Below are 13,192 nucleotides of genomic sequence, written 5' to 3' on the forward strand. Positions count from 1 at the left end.
TGTGGCCCCCCTTTCACCCACAATAGCCCCATGGCCATTACAGACCACATTATTCCCAAATTAGTTATGTTTAACATAACATGACGTGTTTGTATAAACATATTATCACATGTAATTTCATTATGTTTTGTCATTCGTACTCTCTCCACTTAATATACCAATCAATGATAATAATCACCTTTCATCAGCACGTAGTTAATCATTATAGTTGTAGGGACTTTTCATATATACATGTTCAGATAATCTATATCCTGAACCGTTTTCTGGTAGATAATGTATATAAACACGCTTTTCACCCCAAAGGTTTGTAACAGTTTGAAAAGAGGGGTCATGAAACTCACGGTTTTGTAGGCACTCAGTGCGAGATCAGCACGGGGTTCGTTTCCCTTGATATCACTTAGTCCCTATAGTCCATATTATAATAATATTAATATTTTAATATTATTATAATCTCAGTACTAAACTGGGCTGTATAACTAATTTGGGTATAACTGGAACGCCCAGAAAGTGACAATAGGCTTAGGTTGTGATGTTGTTCAATGTCTAGTACTTAAAACCGAACTTGGCTCAGATTCCCGTTTTCCCAGCTAGGCCAAGTTGTTTGTTTACGCGTTCAGAAAACAGTTATGGGGAAATAAGCTTGGGTAAATGTATTGATTAATAAAATAATTAAGTTATAAAGAAGGATCACATACTGGGGTACCGGATTAGCCTCGGGGCCCGTTTCCGTTTATTTAGTTTGATTTAAGAAGAAACGCGCACAATCTATCCGGATTGTCCAGGTTTCTCACAGAAAAGTTCGTTTTTACTTAATTAATCCTAAAATATAATTTTTGATCACTCTTGGTGTTTTGATATTCCCGCAGGTTCGTTAGTCGCGAACTTGCCGGTTTTTATAAAAACTGAATTTGTTTAATCTTCAAATTAGCATAATTAATTAACCGTTAATCATTAAATTATGAAAATTTAGACACTTATCAATTAAAATATGTAGATTTTTATAAAAATATTTCTGGAATTATTTACTAATTTATTAATTTATAAAAATTCATTTTATCAGCTATATTTCGCCTGAAAATCGTCCGTTTATCCCAAAAAATTTCCAAAAATTACACAAAAATTCCTGAATACTCAAATCATGTCCCAAAACAACCTGTATTAATTCCAGAATGTAAAAAGCTTGTTCAATACTCTATTCGGCCCAATTTCGGCTATAAAAATTCGCACGAACGCATATGTACAAAACACCTTTAGACTTCTCCAAATGATCTCAAAATTCATATGTGATCAAAAATACATCAAATATAAGTTCCCAGAAAAATTTCATAATTTTTGGAGCATTTTAACTATTTTTCCCCATTAAACGTCCCAATTCGGTAATAAATTCGCCAAATATTGTCGGATGGTCTAAAAATTACTAAATTTGAACAGGGACTCAATGACATGTTCCCTGATGTCTCTGCAAAATTTCAAGGCCTAATAATATGCACATCACAACCTTAACCTAACAGCCCGTAATCGAGTAAATCGGTATTACCTTTGCGGTTTTGGTTCGTTTTCGCTCTCTTAATCCAATTTTTGGGTTCTTGTGCTTCTATATAAGCTAGGTACAGGTCCTATATCACAAACCAAGCAGGTTTCATCAATAGAACAGCCCTTTAACTTAGGGTTTCGGCTAGTGCACAAAAACGAACTTTTGAACCGTAAAAACGCCGTTTCAACCCTTTAATCCGTGTTTATGGCCAAAAAAACTATCAAAACAGGTTCCTTACCATGTGTATGATAAAAGCATGTTTATGGACCATTTCTAGGATTTTTACATGGTTAGTAATGATTTTTAGCAATTAAACCGTGTTTATAGGATATTAAACTTGATTAAACATGTGTAAAAGTTGCTTAAATAAGTTACTTACCTTAGGGTTTGGTGTTTTTGGTGTAAGAACAGCAGGGAAGAAGTTAACTTTCTGGAAAATTTTGGACACAAAATATCTAGATTATTGTATATATATTAATTAACTAATAATAATATTAAAGTTTTTTTTTTCAAATTTGGCAGGCTGGGCTTGTTGGGCCCCCTTTTTGAGCCCATTTGGCCCACTTTTCTTGATTTACGTGCCCGAACATGAAATGCCGAGTCCAAATTTATTTCGGGTTCTGTTTTTGGCGACAAAAATATATCGGGTGTGACAAACGGAGCGAAAACGAGCGTTTTTCGGCTATTTTTGTGTAAATTTATAAAAACATACTATATGTTTGTAAAAATCAAAAATATTTTCACTGATCGCTTAAAACATTTCAAATAAGTGTTTGGTAAGTCTTTTTCGGCTTAACGGATGATACAATGCTTGGTTTGTAACTATCTTTCGCGTTTAAATCTATAGCGGGTAGTTAAACGAGCATGTTTTCGTTTAACTTGTTTGCTATCAAACTACGACCATATTACTAATATTTTAGCTTATATTACACGTATAACACTTATAGATGGCCCCCCGGGATATCTGGGTCATAACCCGACCCGTTCGATTAATCGTTCGTTTGTTACGCAAAAAGCGTTTATTTGCTTAATCGCTAAATACGTACTGAGGTGTACCTTGTTTTGGCTCAAATGTCACATTCACGAACCACTGTGATATTTCGTGTTCTGACAATAAATTAAAAAAAATGATTAAATAGATTCAAATTTTGATGGGCTGGGCCTCCCATAAGATTTCCATCGTATTTTAAATGGCCCAACTAATTAACGAATCATCGAGATAAGAGAGTTGATCTGCCCATGAGCGTTCCATGTTATTTTACATGGTTCAACTAAATAAAGAATAATCTTAATGGGTAGTTGAATCATCTCGTGTATCACCACGGTTAATGATGACCCAACAAAATAAAATAATTAAAACGGGTTGAAAATGAATAGTTGGAGTATCCATGGTTCCCCAACTAAACATAAAAAAAAATATAAAATTGTGGAGATAGCGTATTTAGCCACGAAATCACTATGAATTCGGCAAATCAATGGAGTGTAACTGTTTCGTTGGTTACATTGGCCACTCAAGGTTTTGAATCACATGACGTATGGTTTCGCTTTGGACTATAAGTTCAAACATTATGGTCGGGAATCCTCCAGAAAAGGAATAACATCTTTCCTTCGATTCCCGAAATTTCTTTGTCAAGGCCTGACTCATAATATTCTCCCCCTTCCAGTTACTGCGAAAACCCGGCGTATGTTCAAGCCTTAAGGAGAGAAGAGAAAAAATAAAAATCGTTTGAATTCTTAAGGAATTTCCCAAAATAAAATAATAAAATCTAGGGTTTCGAAAATGATTTTAAGAATGAGGCATAGCCTCGGATTGTGTGTGTGTCTCGTGTACAATAATATAAATAAATAAATAAATAATTTTTAAGCTATGAACAAAAATTAAACAAGTAGGGTACACATATAAGAACATGTATAGGGACCCTAAACATGCTACTAGGTCATCATGTCTAACCACTTATCTTATAGCCTTCGGATCTGATACCAATCTGTTGCACCCTAACCTAATGGCAGAAGATGCTGGGGCGCGACAATATTTGTATCATGGCTCAAAAGACACAAAATAATTATAGTGACAATAACTAATTAACTTATTAATATCAATGTACACAAGTTTTCTGTAACACCCGTTAATTTTCGGTTCAAAGATTTGAAGCTTGTAAAGTATGTATAATTCTCGGGATTTAACCGAAACTTCTCAGAAACCTTCTCATCATCCCGGTACGATAAACCATTTAACTTTTCTTTCAAGTTTCCATGTCCTTCAACTTTGAGGGGCAAGGATGAAACTTTTTATATTATAACACAAAACACAAAACCCTAACCCCCTCCCCATTCTCTTCAGCCAATCGGACCAAAGAAGCCACCCCCACCCTTCGATTTTCTTTTGTGCAGCCAAGATTAAGGTATAAAATTTCAATTTAAGATTGGTTCTATGTTTGCCCAAGTCTTTTACACCTTAATTGATCATTATATCACGCGTATTGATCGTTAAAGTTGTAGGCTTACCGGGTCGCTGTCAATTCTTACATTTCCGGAACTATTTTGATTGAGGTTTTTGCACCAAAATCTTCCTAGGTATGCCTAGTATAACATACTTTAAAATCATGTTCATTGGTGTTCGTTTGATTGGTCAACTAGTTGTAGTTTGAATGTTAGTGTTCGGTTGACTAGAATTGTAGATTGTTGCGTTTAACGTGAGGGTTGAAGTGATTAATGACCAATTCAGCCCGGGTGAGCTCGGTTTGAGGTACGGGCTGTTGAAAAATCATTTTTATAATTTATGGGGCTGAATTGGTTGTCGGTTACTCAAATGGGTCTGTACAACCCGCATTTGCGTTTATCGAATAGTTGGTGCGTTGTACTTGCGAGTTATTGAACCATTTGACTCGTGTAGCATCTTGTGGACTAATTGGCTGTAAATTTATCATATTGGGTCCACACGGGTCTGAGTTGAATGTTAATCCCCTAAACAACTCTTAAACGCGCATGCTAGTGTCACCTAGTGCTTCCGGGGGCAATTTGGGAATTCATTATTCTCGGGAGTACCTAAGGGTCGTGTTGATGAATGTAAGGCCCCGGAGGCTGTTATGAATGAGTTTGAGGAGGTCGGGGCTTTAGGTAGCTCGAACCATGCTAGAGCATCTCGTAGGGTAAACGAGTACTTTCGGTGTCATTAGTAATGTTTGTATGTAAACTGACAGGCGTTTGAGTTTTGGGGATACTTAGGGTTCTCTAGCTCGTGGTGAATTCGTGCCTTGTGTCAGGTGAGTTCATGATGCCCCCTTTTACTCTTTTTAAGTTTTTGGGCTAGCGTGCACACCTAAGCGATTTTGCTTGATGAACCGTTTGAATTACTTTTATGGGCTTAGTTGTATAGGGTAGGTCTTGGGAGGATATTATTGTATGTTGTAAGTATGTTTGTACATATATTATTGTATGGCCAATAATTGGCGATGTTTAGTAGTCGTTATCGACTACTATTAATTATGTGTGCCTTCTTCGTGTTTGCATACGTTGGATGAGATGATACGTGTTTGGGTTGTACGTGTGCTCGACCCTGATGTTATTACTTGGATGATATATATGTGGGGATAAAATTTTAAGGATGTTTATACATATATTTATATATATATAAGTATGATTATTTATTGATGATGATGGCCTAACTGTTATATCTCATTTATTTTACAATTCTTGGAATGACTATTATGATTATTATTATTATTGATGTTATTTATATAAACTTGAACTCACTCAGGTCAAGCTGACTTTGTGTGCATGTTAGTGTGAGTTTCAGGTTAGGAGAAGGATGCATTACCGCTTGGACGTGCACGTAGCTACTTGGACGATGAAGGGTATACGTACATGGAAGTTTTAAATATTGAACATTTCTTTTTAAAGTTTTATCAAATACATTTAAATTGGTTTTGGACATAATTCCCATGTTTTTAGGAAATTATTTTATAAATTATGGTTTTTCGCTAAATTATACTCTGAATTGGTTGTTTTAATGGAACGAACTGTTTTTAAGTTGAAGTATTTTTGTAAGTGTTTTGGATGATTACCACCAACCGTAGGATTCCAGGATTCTGGGTCTTACAAGTTGGTATCATAGCCATGGTTCGAGGGATCCGAGCATCCCCGAATGCTTGGACTCGAACTGTAACGGAAGAGACTAGTATGCCCACCACAAGTAGCTGCACGCCAAGAGGTAACTTTAATTGTTAGTCATTCTATGAATTTTAAAGTTCCCAGTATGGGATTAATTGTTTAAGTGTTAGATAGAAGGCTAATGTGGTTAGGGGCAGGGGGTGATTAGGACGGGCGGGTAAAGTAAACGACTAATTACACTTGATCAACGTCATTAGCAGTTTACTCTTACCTTACATGTTCTAAATGCCACTTGTACTTGACTGCGTTAAAATTATGTCTTTGTAGGGATAAGTCATGGTTAACACTCGTGTAGCTAAGAGAGGCCGTCCTAGTGTTCGTGGTCGTAACATCCGTAAATTTCCGATAAAAGATTTAGCCTTGTAGTGTTACGTACACCATCGGGCTTGACCCGGCTTTCTTCCGAGAGCTCCTGGCCACTCTCGTAAACGTTTCTCACTTAACCTTTCACCCAACTTGCTACATCTTTCCAACTCAAGGGACTAGAGTGTAATATTTTATATTATAATCTAGAAAAAAACCCTAGCCCTTTTTCTTTAGTCCGATCGACGCAAGAGGCAGTAGCTAGGCCCTCAATTTCGTTTTTTTTGCAGCCAATTCCAAGTGCCAAACTTCAATTCAAGGTTAACCCGACATCCCTCTTAGTCTTTTACACCTTAAACCATCCTTATACATCGCCTATTGATCGTTAAACGACTTGTTGTAGACTTGTAGGGTGGCTGTCCAATTGAGGAATTCCAGGGCAGTTTTGATTAGGGTTTTTGCACCACAATCTTACTAGGTATGTCACTTAAATCATACTAAAATGTCATGGCCAATGGAGGTGTTTAGGTTGGTCAATCGATTTTAGTTCGAAAACTAGGGTTTATCGGGTGTAGGATTGGCAATTGTTGAGTTTGATGCGTTAAACGACCGGATGACCGGCCAAATCAGTTTGTACAGCCCGGGGAGGGCTGTGGGAAAATTACTTTTTTGAGGCTTGGGGCTGTTTTGGTTGGTGCTTGATCAATCGAGTCGGCGGTACGCGAATTTTCGTTTAAATGTTAAATTGAGAGTTGTAAAAAGGAACCATCAACCCTATCAACTCGGGTGACATAATTACGATGTAAGAAAAGGTTAAGATGGGAATTTGGTCCATTTGGGGCTGATTCTTTTGACAATTGGTTTTAAAATTTACTACGCGCGTATTCGACTCGATTTGATTTCTGGCGGGTGAGTTGTGAATCATGGTTAGCCCCGGCCATAATCGTAGGGTGGATTTGGTTAGTTGAAAGGTTTTAGGGGCTGAGGTAATGTAATCGGGTTAGAGTTGGGCTTCGGCCCAAGTTGTTGGGCCTTGGGCCAAGTTGATGGGCCTTAGGCCAAGTTGTTGGGCCTTGGGCCAAGTTGGTGGGCCTTGGGCCAAAGTGTTGGGCTTGAGCGGCCCATTAGGCAAGTGTGTCCTTGCGGTCTAGTATAGTAACGCGTTGTGTATAATTTACAGGCCCTCACTTGTGATTGTGCACTTAGGGATTTCCTAGCTCGTTGCAAGTGTTCGATTGATTCCAGGTGAGTTCATGATGCCCTTTTTAATCTTTTTACGTTTTGGGCTAGAACACCCTATTACAACTATTGGATGGTATTACATGGTCTTATTCTTGATTAAGCATTTTGAAAGCTATGTTTGAATTATTTTTATGCCGCAGGATATTTTAGACTCGTTTATAGTCTTATATTCCTTAAGGTTATATATATTATTTAGGGTCTAGGCTCGAGGATACTATTAAGCCTAGTATTAATTTCTAGATTATCCATTATTTATGGATTGAATGTGATGATGATATGGTTTGGTTGAATGTTTGAATTAGATGTTTGTATGTGTGTAAGTGAATGTGTATGTGAATGTGTATGTGATGGTAAACTGTGACCGGGTCAAATATATTACTCGGGGAGGACCCGAGGTGAGGAGGCCCGTGTTGCATGTTTATGACGCGGCTGAGTCAAATATATTACTTGGGGAAGACCCGGGGTGAGGAGGCCCGCCGTTCTATAAACCGTGGTCGGGTCAAAAATATTACTTGGGGAAGACCCGGGGTGAGGAGGCCCGTATCACGTGTTTGGATGTTAAACCGCGACCGAGTCAAATATATTACTTGGGGATGACCCGGGATGAGGAGGCTCGTGTTGCATGATTTTGTTTTATTAAACTGTGACCGAGTCAAATATATTACTTGGGGATGACCCGGGGTGAGGAGGCTCGTGTTGCATGATTTTAACGGTTTTGTTAAACCGCGGCTGGGTCAAATATATTACTCGGGGTGAGGAGGCCCGTGCTGCGTGAAAAGATGTTTAATGTTTTATTCACTTATGATTTGGTTAAGAAAAGCTATTTATGATTTTATGGACTCATGATTTTCCACTACATTCCATACTCATGGAATTTAAATTTTTAATGAATGTCGTTTACGAAAACTTGAACTCACTCAGCTCAAGCTGACTTTGTGTTTATGTTAGATTGACTTTCAGGTTAAGAAGTGGATGCTACCGCTTGGACGTGCTGGATGCTACTCGGGAGGTTGAAGGCATTTCTGGTCAAGGATTTCAAATAAAACGACTATTTTATTTACAATTGATTTTGGACACCTGTACCCGTGTTTTGGGATTTTTAATACTTAAACTTTTCCGCTGTTATTTACTCTGAACTTGTTTTAAATAAAACGAATCGTTTGGTTTTAAATTTTTGTTTATTTGTGGACGTGATTACCAACTATAGGATTCCCGGGATTCGGGGTCTTACAGTGGTCGTGGTCGTAAGCCACGTGCCGGAGCCGAGAGTTAGATTCCTACTACCCAGCAGGAAGAAAACCCGATTCATGAGGAGGGGGATAGCCCCGCCTTAGATCCTGCAATACGCGCGGCAATCGCGGATGAGGTTTACCAGGTGCTCCATAGCGCCATTCCCGAGATCGTTTCTGAGGCCGTTAGGGCCATGGAGGAGTCTTTGATTGGTTTTGGTAAGGAGGCGTAGGTCGAGGAGGAAGAAGAGGTGTATGTGCCGAGTGGGGGTGTAAACGATGTACGAGCTATTAGTGTATCTACCCGGGGTTGTTCGTATGGTGACTTTAAGAAATGTGATCCTCCTTCTTTCGATGGTACTAAGGATGCGTTGGCAGCACATCAGTGGGTGAGGGAGATGGAGGCCATTCTGAGGGTTAGTAAATGCAAAGGGGATGACATGGTGACTTATGCTACTGCCTAGTTTCGTTCTGAGGCACTATGTTGGTGGGATAATCTGGCGCAGGCCATGGGTGATCGTTCGATTTGGAGGATGACGTGGGATGAGTTAAAGAAATTATTTCTTGATCAGTTTTGTCCTCTACATGAATTGGACAAGATTGAACAGGAATTTTTGACCTTGGAGGTGGGTAGTATAACGCATCAGGAGTATACCACGAAGTTTAATAAGATGGCTCGATTATGTCCTGATCTGGTTACTCCTAAAGCTAAGAGGATTAAGAAGTATTTGAAGGGTCTTCCGGTGGATGTTCGTAGGGGCGTGGTGACCACCGCCATGAGCTCCTTTAACTTGGTGGTTACCCTAGTAGGCACATTGTTTGATCAGAGGGAGAAGTTACCGCCGACCGAGACTAAAAAGACATGGAACTCAAACTCGTATGGTAAACGACCCGGGGGAAGCAATTTCAATTCGACTAAGAAGAGGGTAAAGACTGAGAATTCGGATTTTAAGAGGGATGCGGCGTTTGGCAATTGCAAGAAGTGCGGGAAACCGCACAAGGGGGAATGTAAGATTGGGTCCGGCTCCAGTTTTCGATGTGATAAGGTTGGAAACCCCCATTTCGAGTGTTCGACGTTGACTTGTTTCCGATGTAAGGGTGCCGGCCACTTGGCATCAAACTGTCCTACCATCAAAGCGGGGGGGTCCGGTCAGGGGACATCCTCGAGAGGGAAAGTGGAAGAGAAGCCGAAGGCTAAGGCGAGGGCCTTCAACATCTCCAAGAGAGAGGCAAAGGATGACGCGGACATTATTTCAGGTACTTTTCCTTATTCATCTTTTAGTCCACCATTATATTTCACATTCCTTTGGAATTGTATGTGATGATCATGTAGCTAAGCAGTAGTGTAATATTATCCCAAGTACCTTTTTACTTGATAAGTTATAGGCACCGGTCTTATTTGATTCGGGTGCCAGTAGAAGTTTTGTGTCTACCGCTTTCTGTTCCTCGTTGAATAAATCACCCGAGCTCGTAGTCGATGTGTTTGAGGTTGAGGTCACCGTAGGAAAGTCCGTTTCCATGTCTATGGCTATTCAGGGTTGTTCCATCGAGTTGTCTGGGTATAGATTACCGGTGCCGTTGTACTTGATGCCGCTTGGCTGTTTCGTTGGGATGGATTGGCTCGCAAGTGTTGATGCTCAGATCATTTTTGGTCAGAAACTCGTACCTCTAAGGGCCCCGGATGGGACCCAAATTACGGTCTTCGGTGATCGGAATGGTGCGACGCCACATATCATATCCATGCTCAAGGCGGGAAAACTGATGCAGCGGGGGTGCGGGGCGTATCTGGCGTATACTATAAACGTGAAAACCGAGATGGCTACCGTCGGTGATGTTCCTATTGTTCGGGATTTCCCGGATGTATTTCCAGATGATTTGTCAGATGTGCCGCCGGATCGCGAGGTCGAGTTAGAGATAGACCTTGTGCCGGGCGTGAAACCCGTTGCTCGAGCTCCCTACCGTCTAGCACTGAATGAAATGAAAGAACTGATGGCTCAATTGGAAGACTTGCTCGACAAGGGCTTCATTCGACCGAGCATCTCACCTTGGGGTGCCCCGGTCCTGTTCGTTAAGAAAAAGGACGGTAGCATGCGGATGTGCATTGACTACCGTGTATTGAATAAACTCACTATGAAAAATCGGTACCCTCTACCAAGGATCGACGACTTATTTGATCAGCTCCAAGGAGCTAGTTGGTTCTCAAAGATCGACCTTAGTTCCGGGTACCATCAGTTGAAAATTCGAGAGGAAGATATCCCTAAGACTGCCTTCCACACTCGTTATGGACATTATGAATTCCTAGTGATGTATTTTGGTTTGACCAACGCACCTGCTGCGTTCATGGGTCTTATGAACCGGGTGTGTAGGCCGATGCTCGATCGTTCAGTTATTGTGTTCATCGACGACATTCTTGTATATTCCAAAAGCGAATCCGATCACGTCGGTCATCTCATGGAAGTTTTCTAAGTGTTCTTTTTGGTTACGCGAGGTTCAGTTCTCGGGTCATGTTATTAACCCGAGTGGTATTTTGGTTGACCATGCATAGGTGGAGGCCGTAAACGAGTGGGAATCTCCTAAGTCTCTGTCCGAAATCCGTAGCTTTCTGGGCTTGGCGGGGTATTACCGCCGCTTCATTCCCGACTTTTCGAAAATTGCTTCGTCATTGACCAAGTTGACCAAGAAGAGTGTTAAGTTTGTTTGGGGTACCGAGCAGGAGGAGGCCTTTCTCGAATTATAGAAAAGGTTGACGCATGCTCCGATTTTAGTGTTACCCGATGGCACTGACGATCTGGTTGTTTATTCTGATGCCTCTTACCAGGGGCTTGGGTATGTTATGATGCAGCGAGTCCGAGTCATCGCTTATGCCTCATGGCAGTTAAAGCCTCATGAGGCGAATTATCCTACGCACGATTTGGAACTGGCGGCGGTTGTGTTTGCGCTTAAGTTGTGGAGGCATTAATTGTACGGTGTTCCTTGCATTATCTATGCTGATCATAAGAGCTTAAAGTATTTCTTCGAACAAAAGGAACTAAATATGCGGCAGCGTTGATGGTTGAAGTTGATTAACATTATGATTTGGAGATTATGTATCACCCCGGTAAGGCTAATGTGGTAGCCGACGCGTTGAGCCGGAAGGAGAGACCGAAACCTATTCGTGTGAAATCTTATCGGCTTATTCTTAAACCCGATATTTTGAAAAAGATAGCCAACGTTCAGAATGAGGCTTTGCAGGTGGAATGGATTATGTCAGAGCGTATTTGGGGTCAAGAAAAATTGTTGGAGACGTCGGTGATGGGGTGAAGTATAAGGATGGGCATCTATGGGTAGGGTATGGGGGATTCAAGGGTAAAATATTGGATGAGGCACACAAGTCGCGCTATTCCATTCATCCGGGCGCGACCAAGATGTACCAGGACCTGAAGAAAAAATTATTGGTGGCCTGCGATGAAGTATGAGGTGGCTCAGTACGTGAGTAAGTGTTTGAGGTGTCTGCAAGTTAAGGCCGAGCACCAAAAGCCTTTCGGGAAACTTCAACCCTTGGAAATACCTGAGTGGAAGTGGGAGCATTTACGAGGGATTTTGTAACTAAACTGCCTCGTACTCCTAGGGGTAGTTATGACACCATTTGGGTAATCGTTGATAGATTGACCAAGAGCGCTCATTTCTTGCCGATTCGAGAAACTTTTAATTCTGAGCAGTTGGCCGAGGTGTTTATTCGTGAGATCGTTTCTAGGCACGGGGTGCCGGTATCTATTGTTTCGGTTAGGGATACGCGTTTTACCTCTAGGTTTTGGAAGAAATTTCATGAGGAGATGGGTACCAAACTTCTCATCAGCACCGCTTATCACTCGCAGACGGATGGCCTGTCCGAGAGGACCATACAGACTCTTGAGGATATGTTGCGGGCTTGTGTTATCGATTTTGGTGGTAGTTGGGATTGTCACTTACCGTTAGTCGAGTTCTCTTATAATAACAGTTATCATGCCACGATTGGGATGCCACCGTTGGAGATATTTTATGGTAGGAGGTGTAGGACTCCAGTCTGTTGGGATTCCATTGGTTAGAAACAGTTGGGTAGTTTGGAGGTGGTTGAGGCTACGACTGAAAAGCTCGATAAGATTAAGGCTTTTATGAAGGCCGCTCAGGATCGTCAAAAGTACTATGCGGATAAAAGGCGAATACCTATTGTGTTTGAGGTTGGGGATCGGGTTATGTTGAAAGTTTCTCCTTGGAAGGGTATTATTCGTTTTCGTAAGAGGGGGAAGCTTAGCCCAAGGTTCATTGGTCCGTTCGGTATATTGTACCGTGTTGGTGAGGTAGCGTATTGATTGGAATTCCACGTGTCCCATTTGAGGAAATGTTTTGCAGATGAGGAGGCCCATGTGCCTCTTGATGACATTGAGCTTGATAGTAAATTGAATTATGTTGAAGAACCTATTGCTATTCTTGACCGTCAGGTAAGGCGTTTGAGGAATAAAGTGGTTAGGCAGGTGAAGATGCAGTGGAGGCACCGTAGGGGTTCCGAGGGTACTTTGGAGAACGAAGATGAGATGATGAAACTCTATCCGCAGTTGTTCCTGTCGCATCGGGATTCGGGGACGAATCCCATTGTAAGGGGGATGGACTTGTAACACCCGTTAATTTTCGGTTCAAAGATTTGAAGCTTGTAAACTATGTATAATTCTCGGGATTTAACCGACACTTGTCGGAAACC

The sequence above is a fragment of the Bidens hawaiensis genome, unplaced genomic scaffold (assembly GCF_021521415.1).
Source record: "Bidens hawaiensis isolate Kalapana, Puna unplaced genomic scaffold, B.hawaiensis_p1.1 tig00025210_1, whole genome shotgun sequence".
NCBI classification, from domain to species: Eukaryota; Viridiplantae; Streptophyta; class Magnoliopsida; order Asterales; family Asteraceae; genus Bidens; species Bidens hawaiensis.